This window comes from Pinus tabuliformis, chromosome 2_2 (assembly GCF_031772625.1).
Source record: "Pinus tabuliformis cultivar Carrire ecotype Pingquan chromosome 2_2, CPIR1, whole genome shotgun sequence".
NCBI lineage: Eukaryota > Viridiplantae > Streptophyta > Pinopsida > Pinales > Pinaceae > Pinus > Pinus tabuliformis.
The window spans coordinates 880,455,612-880,470,215 of record NC_142300.1 but is presented as its reverse complement, the minus strand read 5'-3'; positions in this window follow the sequence as shown (position 1 = coordinate 880,470,215).

The following is a 14,604-nucleotide window of genomic DNA, read 5'->3' as shown; positions in this document are numbered from 1 at the left end:
TACAATCTTCGTTTGATGCGCACAATACCTCATTAGAAAGATCTATCCAAGGACTACAAATTTTGAGGGAGAAACATTGGTCCATGGTCCCATGTTGCTCCTAGTTTTCCCAAAAAATGTTGTTTAGGGCCTCAAAACGGCTCCGGAAGTTCAGGACTCGAAAAACTGCTAAAAATAGTAAACTGTGCTATAATTAAGGAAACTGAAAAACTGAAAGAGATAGTTGTGGGGGTCCAAGTGGGATAGGCAGGTGGCCACCAACATCCACCTGGATCATCCATGGTCGTCTCGAGGTGATAATTTCCTTTGTTTTCTTCTACACAGGTCTTCATAGCTTGGTGATTCTAAACCCCTGTCTTCCAGTTACCATGCGTAAGCTATCCTAGTTAAATCCAACCTTCTTGGAGTGATGGGCCTCTCCATGGGTGATGTTCACATTCCCTATACCTTATTCCACCATTAGACACCTTTCCCAGACTTCATTCTACTTTTCCTACCATCTCCTAAGCTTTCGGCTTGTTTCATGTAGTAAAATAGGGCATCCTCTAGTAGTACTACAGGAAGCAACATAGTTTCCTTGTTTTGTCCATATCTCCCAAACGGTAGAATGGATTGTCTTAGAATTTTCTGAGCATGTTGCCATCCATTGGAGAATTTTGAGGTCTAAAATGGGTCTCCTAAGAAAAATGTACAAGAAAATTAAACTTTATAAGGACCAATAGGATTCAAGATGATTATGTCAACCGTGGGGGATGATTCACCATTTTTGGAGTAAGAAAGTTCAAATATTAAAAAATAATAAAATAATAAAACTATTTTTTCAAGTTGTATTTTCAACTTATCTTTCTAAGGTTTTACTCAAATTTCGACTGGGAGTACTTGTTGGATGCAAAATGTAATTCCTCATCCAAGGAGTACCCATGTTGCATACTTTTGATGGACCCTCGTACATGAAAAATGAGAAATACATGAAAAAACATGATTGCAATAACACTTTTCATGTATTTATCATTTTTCGAGTAGTAGTGTCCATTTAAAGTATGAAATGTGGATACTCCTTGAATGATGAATCAAATTGTGCATCCAACAAGTGTTTCCACTCGAAATTTGAGTAAACCCATAGGGAGATAAGTTGAAAATACGAGTTGAAAAAATAGTTTTTTCTTTTTCTCCTCTAAAATTTGATGATATAATCTAATCTTATTTTATTATTTCCACTATTAATTTATAATTTTCTTAGAAGGCCCATTTTAGACCTCAAAATTCCCCTAATGATCCTTATGCACCTCCCCATAAACAAATTTTAGCCAATAGATGCACAAATATCGAGAAAAATAAAAAATGGCTAAAGTTTATGGAGGCCAATTTCTTGGAAACCATGCACTGGAATTTTCTGAAAATGCTTGGGCATGTTACCATCATCCATATGTGCCTCCCATGAAACAACTTTTTAAATGGATGCACGAATACTGAGCAAATTCAAAAGTGGATGTAGGTGATGGAGGCCGATTTCTTGAAAATTGTGCACTATAATTCACTGAAATTGCTTGAGCATGTTACCATCATCCATATGCATCTCCACCTAAAACAACTTGGAGAATAGACGAATGGTTTTCAAGATATGACAAAAATAAATATGTGCTCTTTGTATTTTTGTTTCCTGTAGTAAAACAGAGCATTCCTGTAGTATTTCAGGACAACAAGGAAAATGAGTGGTAAAAGCTTGGGAATGATGAGTGGATGATGGAAATAGATGAGGGTGATGGATTTTCATGGCCTTGGTCCTTCTGGAGCATCTGAGCAAAGGAGAATAAAGTCCAAGTTTGATTTACTTTGACTAGAATTTTGACCAATTTTTCTTTTTTTTGGCACCAACTTGCTTTTGTTGCTTGTAGATGTTGGAGAGCACCTACATTCATAAGAGAGATACATGGAGCGAAGATCTTTTTATGTTTTCCATTTTTTTTCTTCTAGGCCTACTAGCCGACTTAGTGAGGTTTTCAACTTGTAGGTCTACCTAGGAGCCTCAAAGGAGGCTTTCACCTAAGAGGTTTTCACAATGAGCCAATCTCAGGTGCCTCAAAAGAGGTTTTCACTTGAGAATTTTATTTTTTCTCTTATTTTTCAATTTTATTTTTTTCCTATTTGACTCTACTTGAAAACAAAATTCATTTTTAAGTGTATGAATACTCCAATGAAGCAAAGTGCACATCAAGATGACAGATAAATTGATGTGTAGGCTTGAAATGTATTCTTTGACATGTACCTGGATGTAAGAGGTCGGATGATTTGACTTTGATGATATCAATCAAAATTGAAGAAGAGAGTATTGCTACAACTTAATGAATGTCTAGAACCATATTTCAATATAGTTGTGATGCCCCTTGTCCACTTGCTCAGTTGGATCATCTTGGATGTCTTCTTCTTCCACGACCTTCAAATTTTCCTCTTTTTGCTTCCTTTTATCTTGAACACATGGAGTATTTGATGCTAACCGTGAGGGAACATTCTCAATCTCTGATTTTGATGTTTTTTCTTCATCAGGTGCAACCCATGATTTTTTGGTCTTCTCTTTTGATTCTTCTTTTTTTGCATGTTGTCCTTCAATGACATCAAGAGAATCTCTTTTTTGTAATGTTCTTTGTGAGCTGAGATGAATACCATTCAGATCAAGAGGAGATATTTGGCAATGTTGTACCTCAAAATTGTAAGTGGACTGAGCTACTTCATTGTGTGGGTTTGGAAATGGTGGTACATGTAGTTGACTAGGAGTGGATATTTGAGATGGATGTGGTTGTGGTGGAGGTGAATGGTAGGGACAACATGGAGTTGGGTATGGAGGATTGTTATAGACATTTTTGTGCCTTACAGCATTGAGCATGAAATGTCCATAATCTAAGGGATCCAAAGTCCCTAAACATGTTGTTCCTACCCCTAGAGGAACAAGGCTAACAAACCACAGCAATTCACAGAAGTTCTCCACCAGAAACTTCTCAAAAACAAGTCAATTCAGGATCAATTCAGTGGCTCCACTGGCTGTCTGCGCTGAATGTCAAAGCCAACACTGGCTACCTGCATTGAATGTCAAAGCCAACACTGGCTACCTGCGCTGAGTGAGAGTGGACATGTGGCAAGCTCATTTCTCAAGGTGTCAAAACCCAGGAAGCTTCCAAAATGACACTTGCCTCAGGGAATTCGACTATGATGAGTAAGAGGTTCCAAAATCTCCAAGTGGAAGCAAGAACCTCCAAGTGGAATCAAGAACTGACAGAGGGAGAGGACACTAGTCAGATCTCAAGCTGACTCATCCTCTCTCCAAACATCTATATATGGATCTCTCCTCCATGAGATCTGGGGGCTGGAATTTTGTTATTGCAAAGAATTTCTGTTGGTTTGAGATCAGAATCATTGGGTGCTTAATGCTTTGAAGGGAGGTGAAGATAGGAATTCCATTTTGCTGGGAAGGAGATGCTGGATTGGAGCCCTCTGGGTTGTATCTCTTCCTGAACCTTGTTATTCATCAATAAAGCTATCTTGGTTTCTCCTATATACTGGTGCATCTTTGATGTATGATTGCATTAGTATGTTTAGTTTACTTCTAATCCTGAACTAGTTATGAATATGAATCTATGTCTTGTGTAGCGTTCTTCTCTTGTGATCTTGCAGAACCCTGTTGAAGCTGGGCGAGTGAGAAGGCAAGTAGCTGGGAATTCTCCAAGAGAAGAGAAACTGGATCGAGGGACAAATGGAAGACACCGATTAGTCCATCCATCTCTCTTCATTCTAATTCATAAAGGAAGAATACTAGAATAGCTGTCTCTGTTTGTTGCTAAGGCACTGTCACACCTTAGGTGGATAGGATTGTCCTGCATAGGCATTTTTCCCCACAACAAGGATATTGAAGAAAACATTGAGGATATTGTAGATGGCTCCCATAAGTTCCTTACCAACCATGTTGCCAAGATTGGTTTTGTGGTTGAGATGGCCAAGGTTGCTAAGGTAAGGGTGTGTTCCAATTACTTTGAGATGGATGTGCATAAGCTTGAAATTGTGAATTAGGCTCTTGCATCATATCAAGTTGAATATGTTTCCATGGTCCTCTTGGAGAAACATAATATAACTGCATTGGCAATTGACTTGCTCCATTATCCTCCTGGTAAACTTCCTTCAACCTGGGTAATGAGGGGCAATATTTAACATCACATGATTCTGCATGGAAAACAAAAATATCAACAAATTCTTTTTTCTCATTTTGTTTTCTTAACATTTCTACCTGTTCACTTAGATTGCTAAGAATTTCTGTTTTAAAGTTATCAAACAAATTTCCAAGTTTAGCTTGACTTACCGATCTTGAGGCTGATTGACTTACTCTTGCCCTTCCTCATCATATGTGTTTTCATGTTTCACAAATTTCTTCAAATGATAATTGGTATACATCACCTCTATTCATGAGATCAAGAATATCAATCCACTCATCTCTAATTGTTCTAAGTAAGATGGTTTTTAATGTGTTAGATGCAAAATGATGTAATTTTCCCCTCTTAACATTGTACATGAACCTCTCTATTAAATCCTCAAGGCTCTCATCTTCCTTTTTATTCATTATAAATATTCATTCTTTAAGATTATGATCTTTATATTTTTCTAGAAATATTTTTTTCATATCATTCCATGATCTTATTGAATTAGTCCCTAAACTCATGAACCATTTAAGAGCTCTATCCTTCAATGTTTCCAGAAACAATCCCAATTTTTGAGTGTTTAGTAAGTAACCATAAGATCTCTAAAGGATATCAAATTCAAAGAGAAAGGTTTCCACATCCTCTGACCTTAGACCATGAAATTTTGGAAGAAAATATGGAGGGATGTTCTTCATGTCCACACTACCATCAGCATCTTGAATGGGAAATCTAAGAGGATAATCCTCATTGTCATCATCTCCATCCTTATCTTCTACATTATTTTCCATATCTTCTTCTTCTACCTGCTAAAGTGAATGGTGATGTGGCTCTTACTGCACCATGTGATCAAATGGGAGGGTGGGTTGGTGTTGGATATTTTTTTGTTTTATGATTGAATCAAAACACTAATGCAATGCCCTTTTCTATTTTTGAAATGAAATATGATTATTGCAAATATTTTTTGCTTTTTGCAAAAATTAAAAAGAAATGAATCAACTATGGAAGAAAACAATGCATACTTTGACACCTCCTCGACAACGGTTCCAAAAAGTGATGAGCCTTAGTATTGCAACAAGAATGCTGCAACTCCCAAGGCTACCAACTTTAATTATCAACCCGAGGTTCGTACAAACTTAAGAGGTATCAACACTATATGTGCAGCATACAATGAATCCTTCCTTTGCTATCATGATGTAATGGAGTGTATGTATTGAAATCAAATCCTAAACTAATTGCAGAAAATGAAATGCTCGAAATGGAAACCTTAACCTATTGCAAGAAAGAAAGTACAGGGAGAGAAACCTATTCTAATTTCATAAAGTAAAGATAATGAACTAAATTTCAACCATTACATTTCAAAAAATTTATATCCATTAACAAAGTTTATTGGATGTGGCAATCAAGAAAATCATCATTGTATTATCCAATTCATAAATTTGTCCATTAACCCAAATCGCTGAAATGTTTTGCATCTGTAAAGAGGCAACTCCTAAGTGGTATTTAGTCTTCCCTAATCATTTATTTAGATCCTAGGGGTATTTATTCAACCCTGAGGGACAATAACCAATCTTATTGAGTGAATCTTGGCAAGTATATGCATGTTGGAAGGCTACTATAGGGTTTCTCGTAGTACTACTATAGGAAACAACAAATTTTCTATAGGGAGTTATAATTCACCGAACGACCAACCAAATAAAATCAAAATTGGATGAGATTTTTCTTTTTTCATTGACTAGGATGTCTTAGGTCTCCATTCCAAGTGGAAACACTCAAAAATACCTATGTTAACCCATGCTAAAAAATGGCAGGAAATTACTAGTCTAAAATCTAGAAATTCGAGAACTAGTAAGCTAGTAAATCTATCAAATGCATAACCTAATCAAGTGAGAATGCAATGGGGTAGCTTTTTTAATTAACTAGAATTTTTTTTTGTGATCTAATGAAAGTGGAATCAAATCAATTGAATCTCATTAGCATGCTCTAAAAAACAGCATAAATTTATTGTTTTGCCACAAAAGACTTTCATAAATCTAGATTTGGGAATAAGAAAACTAATCCAAGTAGCTCAACAATTACTATGAAATTACAAAGATGTTCCAAGGATGAAATTATTATTGTGATCATGCAAAAGAACTTACTTCAACAATTTAACCCAATCCTACCACAAGAAATCATTAACACTAAATGCAGAAATAGAAAAAAGACAAGAACAAGAGATGCATGTGAATAAGAAGTGAAAGGAAGAAAATAAATGATACAAAAGGGCTATAAGGCTCTTGGGATGGCCAATCCAAAGGAAACTCAGAGTCCTATGAAGGATACAAAAGTTTATAAGCTGAACATGACACCAATATTCATTATTTCCATCAATACAATCACATCCCTACAAGAAATGACAATGAAGCTGCAAAAATACAAGTTCTCTCCACAAGAAGACTAATAAAAAGCAACCCCTAGAGGGAAATTCGACCTCGTACTTATACAAAATGATTAGGAATCATTCCACATGAAAGAAGGAAGCTTTCCCCACCAAAATCCCTTGATTAATGGATCTAGTTCTCAATACTAGGAATCTGCATTAAATGAAAGGGAACACATTCCTAGATTTTCTCAATCATTGGAGCTCCACAAACTGTGCCATAATTCCATAATATCTTGTTGATTTATTATTTAATATTGATCCTCCTGTAGTAGGGAGCATGTCCCTAAATTATCTCCCCCTCCAAATATTCATAATCTGCCCAATAGGCTCACAATATTCCACAAAAATAAATAATATTAGGCACAAATATGAAATTATCCAACCTTCCTAATGAACATATTAAAGTTAAAAATACATTATCTAATGCAAAAATAGAGGTTTAATGTGCTGAAGGATGGTCAGTTGGGCCTTAATTTATGTTTAATTTAGAGGCATGGACCTTAATTTATGTCTAATTTAGAGGCCCATAAGCCAGTCAGTTACACAGAGGGATAAAATATACACTTGGAGGGTGTGTTAAAGCTTTAGAACACATATGTATTTATTATCTATTTTTTTATTAATGCAATATAGATATAAGGGATTTTGAGCAGTTGCTTTCTCCTAGATAAATCTTTGTGCATGTGTGATGTTTCCTTTTGCACCTCTATGTTTATTCTTCTAGATGGTGAATTAACTTCTGTAGATCAATAGAGTAGCTTCATGTTTTGTGATTTGGAAAATTTCATGAACAATATTGAATCTACACATTAATTTCTACATGGTATCAGAGTTGGAATCAATGTAGAGCATAGATTTTGATGTTTTCATTATAGGAGATTCAGATTTGTAGATCAATGTTGTAAGTTTTCTTTAGGACTGAGAAGATGAATTTTAATGGACTAAGGCTCGAGTATGCTCTCGAGGGAAGCTCAAATTATGTTGCATGGAAGGACTACATGTAGGTAGTACTGGAGGATAATGGGTTGAAGGAATTCATTAATAATGATATAATGAAACCAGTAACATCTGATGCTAAGGATCTAACAGAATGAAAGAAGTGTGTACCCAAGGAGAGAAGGATCATATTGGAGTGAGTATGACACCATATTGTCTCAAATATCCATGGGAAAGAGACTCTGTATGCAATGTGGCAAGTGATGATAAAAATTTTCCAGAATAGTAGTGAGCATAGGAAATTGGCACTCAAGGACAAATTTTGAAATATCAAGATGCAGAAGAACGAGACCATTCCATAGTTCCTCAACAGGTTCGCATAGTGTCATGATGAACTTGGTCAAGTTGGTGTTACAACTGCGAGGATGATTTGGTGAGCCTAACCCTTCTAGGCCTTCCCAAGAGTTGGCACAACTACTAGGATTCGATGAACGAGAGGGAGAAACTACAAAATTGGGAATGCTTGTGGTCTAATTTAGTATAGGAGGAAATAAGGTGGAATACCAGAGACGTGACTTCATCCAAGGGCGAGGATGAGGAAAATTTTACCTTAGATGGGAAGGAAAAGAAAGGGAATAAATCTGAATCCAAAATAAAATCTAGTCAAGGGGGCAAGAAGAAAGATTTTTCCAAAATCAAGTGCTGTCACTGTCATGAATTCAGGCACTATGCCACAAAGTGTCCACACAAGAAGGAAAGTGATCCGAATTGGATCCATGAAAATTTCAAATTTCTATGACTATGTCAAATTATGATAGACTTAAAAAACTTGTGAACAATGAGCTATCAGGAAGACCTCTGGACAGTGGCAATTTGTAGCCAGTAAGAACGATGAGGACCTCGGTCAAAGAGCTCTGACCAAGGCCTAAGTGCTTTGTGTATTTTGCAATCTTATCGATCCGTTGCCTAAGATAACATAGACACACACCAACACATGAGTCTGTAATCCCTTCATTCATTAATTAATTAACTGAGATCACTCATGAGTGATTTTTAGATCAAGTGGTATCAGAGCCCTAGGCTATTAAGGTTAGACAAGCTTGTGTTGGATTTAGTTGTTGAATGCAAACTAGATCAAAGCTCAAATTAGGAGAAGGAGAGTTGGTCGAAACTAATCCTGAGATTGGGAGAGTCTATCCTCAGAAGACAATGTCAGAGGAAGGTTCTGTGGGGCCAGACCCTCAATTCATAGATAGTTTCCTAGCCATAAGGTCCATGATAGAGGAAATGTATAAGGAATTTAGAAAACATAAAGATGAAGATTCATCAGGCTCCAAACAAGATAAAGGAGGAGATGAGCCTCTCCTCCATGACCACTCAAAAGGCAAAGGGAAAGAAGAAAGATTTCTCACACGTCCTAATAGCCCTGAACATAAAAGGAAGGAATCTTTGATTAAACTAGATGTTAAATTTGATTTACCTATATATGATGGAGAGTTGAATGCAGAAAAGCTGGACAATTGGATTAGACAAATTGATGTTTATTGCAGAGTGCAGAGTATTGGTTCAGACAAGAGCAAGATTCAGCTAGAAAGCCTATGTCTTGGAGGCAATGCCTTGGTTTGGTGGAAAGGCAGGATCCAAGCTGACATGAAGAGACATGGTAAGACCATTTCTGTTTGGAGTGAATTTGTTTCTGCAATGAAAAATCAGTTCTATCCATTGGTCTACATGCAGCAAGCCATGATGAGTTGGCAAACTCTTCGACAGTTGAAAGGGAAAAGTGTACAAGGTTACACCCAAGAATTTAGGAAGAGAGCATTGATTCTAGGAATCTCATTAGACTCACCTAAGACTCTGTTGAAGTACATTGGTGGTCTACACAGCTACATGAGGCACACTATCCTCATGTTTAATCCCAGTAGTATAGATGAGGTATCTGTTCAAGCTACTCATCTAGAAGCTAGAGGAAAGAATGGAAGTCCAGAAGTTGGGGGATCATCCCAACCCACTACAAGTAAGAATAAGGAGAGTAAAAAACAGAAATGGAAAGCAAGGAAGTCTAACATTGCACATAAGAGGAAGTCTTCATGCACTCACTATAAGAAGGATGGGCATGATGATGAGCATTGTTGGATTCTACATCCGGAGCTAAGACATAAGAAGTTCGAGGGCAAGTAGAAGAAGACTGTTGCAGCTATTCAGAAAGATTTGGGGTTAGACTCAAGAGCTAAGACTGGTATAAAAGGTAAGAATTCTGAAGCATCTACTAGTAATTCTACAGAATCTACTATTGATGAAGAAAATGAGAAAAAAAGACATGATCTTTTCCATATTCGAGTTATTTCCAAACATCAAAAGATTGATACTTTGTTTGATAGTGGCTCACAAGTAAATTTAATTTCTGAAGCAATTGTAAAGAAGTTGGGATTAGTGACTACACCTCACAAGAAACCATACCCATTAGGATGGTTAAATGATAAAGCACAACTACAAGTGACTAGACAATGCAAACTCAAGTTTTCTTTTGGGTCAGCATTTGTAGATGAGGTTGAGTTAGACATAATTCCTTTGGATATATGTGGAATTGTTTTAGGAAGCCCTTACTTGTATGACAGAAAAGCTATTTTCTATAGAGCTAATAACAAGTATCTACTTGTTAAAGATAGAATCGAATACTTTGTAAGAGCTCATAAGCTCGAGAATAATTATACTCTCATAAACTCAGGCCAGACGAAATGAATGATAAATTCATGCAAACAATTCTTACTGATGGTTGTAAAGGAAAAGAAACCTGATAAAACCAATGTATTTGAGGACTATAATGATAAATAGCAAGCTAATTTAGAAAAGGTTGTTTCAGAGTATGATATCTTGTTTCAAGAACCTAAAGGTATACCACCCAAAAAGGAAATAGTTCATGATATTATTTTGCAGCAAGATGCTCCATTGCCTAACATTGGAATGTACAGGTTGTCCACTTTAGAGAATTCTAAAATCAAGAAGCAGGTGCAGGAGTTACTCGAGAAAGGGTTCATCAGACCTAGAACATCACCATGTGGGTCACCAATGGTTGTAAAGGAAAAGAAACCTGATAAAACCAATGTATTTGAGGGCTGTAATGCTAAACAACAAGCTGATTTAGAAAAGGTTGTTTCAGAGTATGATATCTTGTTTCAAGAACCTAAAGGTCTACCACCCAAAAAGGAAATAGTTCATGATATTATTTTGCAGCAAGATGCTCCATTGCCTAACATTGGAATGTACAGGTTGTTCGCTTTAGAGAATTCTGAAATCAAGAAGCAGGTGCAGTAGTTACTCGAGAAAGGCTTCATCAGACCTAGCACATCACCATGTGGGTCACCAATGGTTTTGGTGAGAAAGAAAGATGGCTCGTGGAGAATGTGCATTGATTACTAAGCACTGAATAAGATAACAACAAAAAATCGTTATCCCCTTCCTCGCATAGATGATCTTTTAGATCAATTGAAAGAAGCTGTTTATTTTTCCAAGTTAGACTTGCATAGTGGATAGCACCAGGTCAGAGTTGCAGAACAAGATGCATGGAAGACTGCTTTCAAGACAAAGTAGGGATTGTATGAGTGGCTGGTTATGCCTTTTGGATTAACTAATGCTCCTGCTACTTTCATGAGACTAATGAAGGATGTACTCAAACCTTTTCTCGATGATTTTGTTATTGTGTATTTGGATGACATTCTGATATTTAGAAAAACATGGGAAGAACATTTAAAGCATGTTAAGTAGACACTAGATGTTTTGAAAGAGAAAAACTTTATGTTAAACTCTCAAAATGTGAATTTGGCAAAACATCTCTGAATTATTTGGGACACATAGTACGGGGTGGTGAATTGAAGATAGATCCCTCTAAGGTGATAGTCATTGTAAATTGGCCTAAACCAAAATCTGCTACAGAAGTTAGGAGCTTCTTAGGATCAGCACAATATTGGAGAAAATTCATTCTAACTTTTCCTTAATTGCAGCTCCCTTACATGCTTTAACAGGATTGAACAAGGTGTTTCAGTGGGGAGGCAACAACAGAAATCCTTCGACACCTTGAAAGAAAAGATTAGTAAAACACCTGTACTAGCACTGCCTGATCTTTAAAGACCATTTGAGATCCAAACGGATGCCAGTGATTATGCCATGGGAGCAGTGTTGACACAACACGGTAAACCCATATATTATCATTCTGAGACATTTAATTCTGCAGTAGTTAACTATCCTACATATGATAAAGAATTGTATGCATTAGTACAGAGTGTGAAAATGTCGAAACATTACTTAATGGGCAAAGATACAGTAATACATACTGATCATCAACCACTTCAATATCTACACTCCCAAAATAAGTTGCAACAATCAAGACACTATAGGTGGATGGGTTTTCTACAACAGTTTCATTTAGTCATTAGATATAAAAATGGCATACACAATAAAGTTGCAGATATGTTATCTAGACCCATTATAAATGCATCTACTATACTTAAGCATAATTCTGTGTTACATGAGAGCTACATTGAACAATATGCTCAAGATATAGACTTTAAAGATGTATATGCAACTTTAAGTCAAGGCAAACAAATAGAAGAATTGGATTATCATGTAAAGGACCGACTCCTATATCATTGTGGGAAGCTATGCATTCCACAAACTAAAAGAGTAAAGATAATTCGAGAAGCACACACTTCTCTAATATCAGGTCACTTTGGAGTAAGTAAAACAGTTGCATAACTGCAAAGATTTTGTTATTGGCAAAAAATGAATGAGACAATTTCTAGATATGTAAGAGGGTGTACTATGTGTGCTAAAAGCAAGCCCAACAATGGAAAACTAGGCTTGTACACTCCATTACCAGTTCCTTCTCACCCTTGGGAAAGTGTTTCCATGGATTTTTTTGGAGGACTGCCTAAATCTAGGAAAGCTCATGATTATTTGTATGTTGTTGTGGATAGGTTCAGCAAAATGTGTATTTTGATACCTTGTAATAAACAGATTACAACTGAACAAAATGCAAAACTGTTCTTTCAACATGTATGGGTTCATTTTGGATTACCCACTTCCATTGTATCTGATCGAGACACCCGATTTGTGGGAAAGTTTTGGTCAAGTCCGTGGGAACTGATGGACACCAAACTGAAGAAAGGCACAACTTCTCATCCACAAACCAATGGCCAGACTAAAGTAGTCAATAGGACAGTGATCTAGTTTCTCAGAGGATATTGCAGCAAGCATCCTAAGCTTTGGGATGAACATTTTTGTTATGTGCAGCATGCTTACAGCAGAGAAAAACATTCTTCTACACAGAGATCTCCTTTTGAGACTTGTTTTGGTTTCACACCAAGGTCTCCTTTGGATTTTTACTTTGGTAAAGACACCACAGTTGAGGGACATAGTGATGTGGACAGGGCAACTAGGTTCATTGAACAAATCCAAGAGATCCACCAGGCAGTACATGAACAACTAGAAAAGAGCCAAGCCAAATACAAGGCAAGGCATGAAAAGCATTGGATGGAGCATAGTTTCCAAGTTGGTGACCAAGTCTGGCTGTATATTAGCAAGGACGAGATGCAAGGTGAAGGTAAAAAGCTAAAGCCTATTAGGTATGGACCTTTCAAGATACTTGAGAAAATTGGTGAGAATGCTTTTTGCTTTGATCTACCAGCTTACATGCACATCTACTCAGTCGTAAATGCAGATTGCTTGAGACTATTTGAACCTTCACTAATTGAGGATCCCAAAGAGCAGAGTCAATTGCCTTCTATTGATGACCTGTTACCTGAATATCTTAATGAATTGCAGGAAGACACAGTTCTGGATAGGAAGGTGAGGACGACGTGCAGGGGAGATGTTGAGTACCTCAAAATTGGGCTCAAGGGTTCAAAGCCAAGCAGTGCAAAGTGGATAGAGATTGGACAAGTGACATAATTGTACCCTCACTTAGTCGATGCTTGAAAACCAAATTTTGGTGGTCCAAAATCTTTTTCAGTGGGAAGGCCGTGATCCGAATTGGATCCATGAAAATTTCAAAGTTCTATGACTGTATCAAATCATGACAGACTTCAAAAACTTGTGAACAATGAGCTATTAGGAAGACCTCTGGACAGTGGCAGTTTGTAGCCAGCAAGGAACGACGAGGACCTTGGTCAAAGCGTGCTAACCGAGGCCCATGGAGACTGTGCACAACGCAAACTAGCAGTTAGGAAGTCTGGATCAGAGAATGGAGGCTGTTTCTAATGGGCGATTAGTGCTAAGCGCTAATCGCGCATCATTGGAAAAAACCCCTTGAAATGGAAAGGCCCCAAGCGCTCGGTCACAAGGGAAGCCAGAAAACTGTGGGAAAAGTGCTAAAGTGAAAGGTGGGTCCCACGCTCCAAAATCGGCGGAATATCGGAGGCGTTTTGGGCGGTAAACGGCATTGTCAAGAGACCCAACGATGCCATACTGTGAACAACGCATGTCCAGCGGATGAGAGAGAAAACCGCCTCTCATCGTGGGCTAACATCTGAGCAAGTCAACCGCACGATAAGAGTGAACACCATAGGATCTGGGGGCTCTAGATCTAACGGCGGAGATTGTGCCCGATGGAAAACCGGATTTGACAGGAGAAATAAGCTTCGGCACATAAAGGTTGAAGTCCGATTGGACCGTTGAGTTGGCGGATGAATCATTACATAGAGTAACCAAAATACCGAACCGTTTGAGGAAGAGTTGGCGCAGTTCATGAAAGGACAAGTGGCCACCTCCCTATGAGACGTTACACAATGGCAATGACGCAGAGGCAGGGAATTCCAAGCGAACAATAGCAGGCGATCTGAAGAGGCGGAAGAGGAAGCAAACAGTCAAGGACGTATTGGCTTTAAGCCATGAATGAACAGAGAACAAAAGCGAGCACGGTAAGAAGAAGGAGATAGAAGAGACAGAAGCAGACGCAGAGAGCCGAGCTGACCTGCAAAGCTAAGGCAGCATCGAGCAAACAGAAGGCTTGAGAGGTTCAAGCAATCCCTGTGAGGATATCTGTCGGGAACTGAGTACCAAATTAGACTC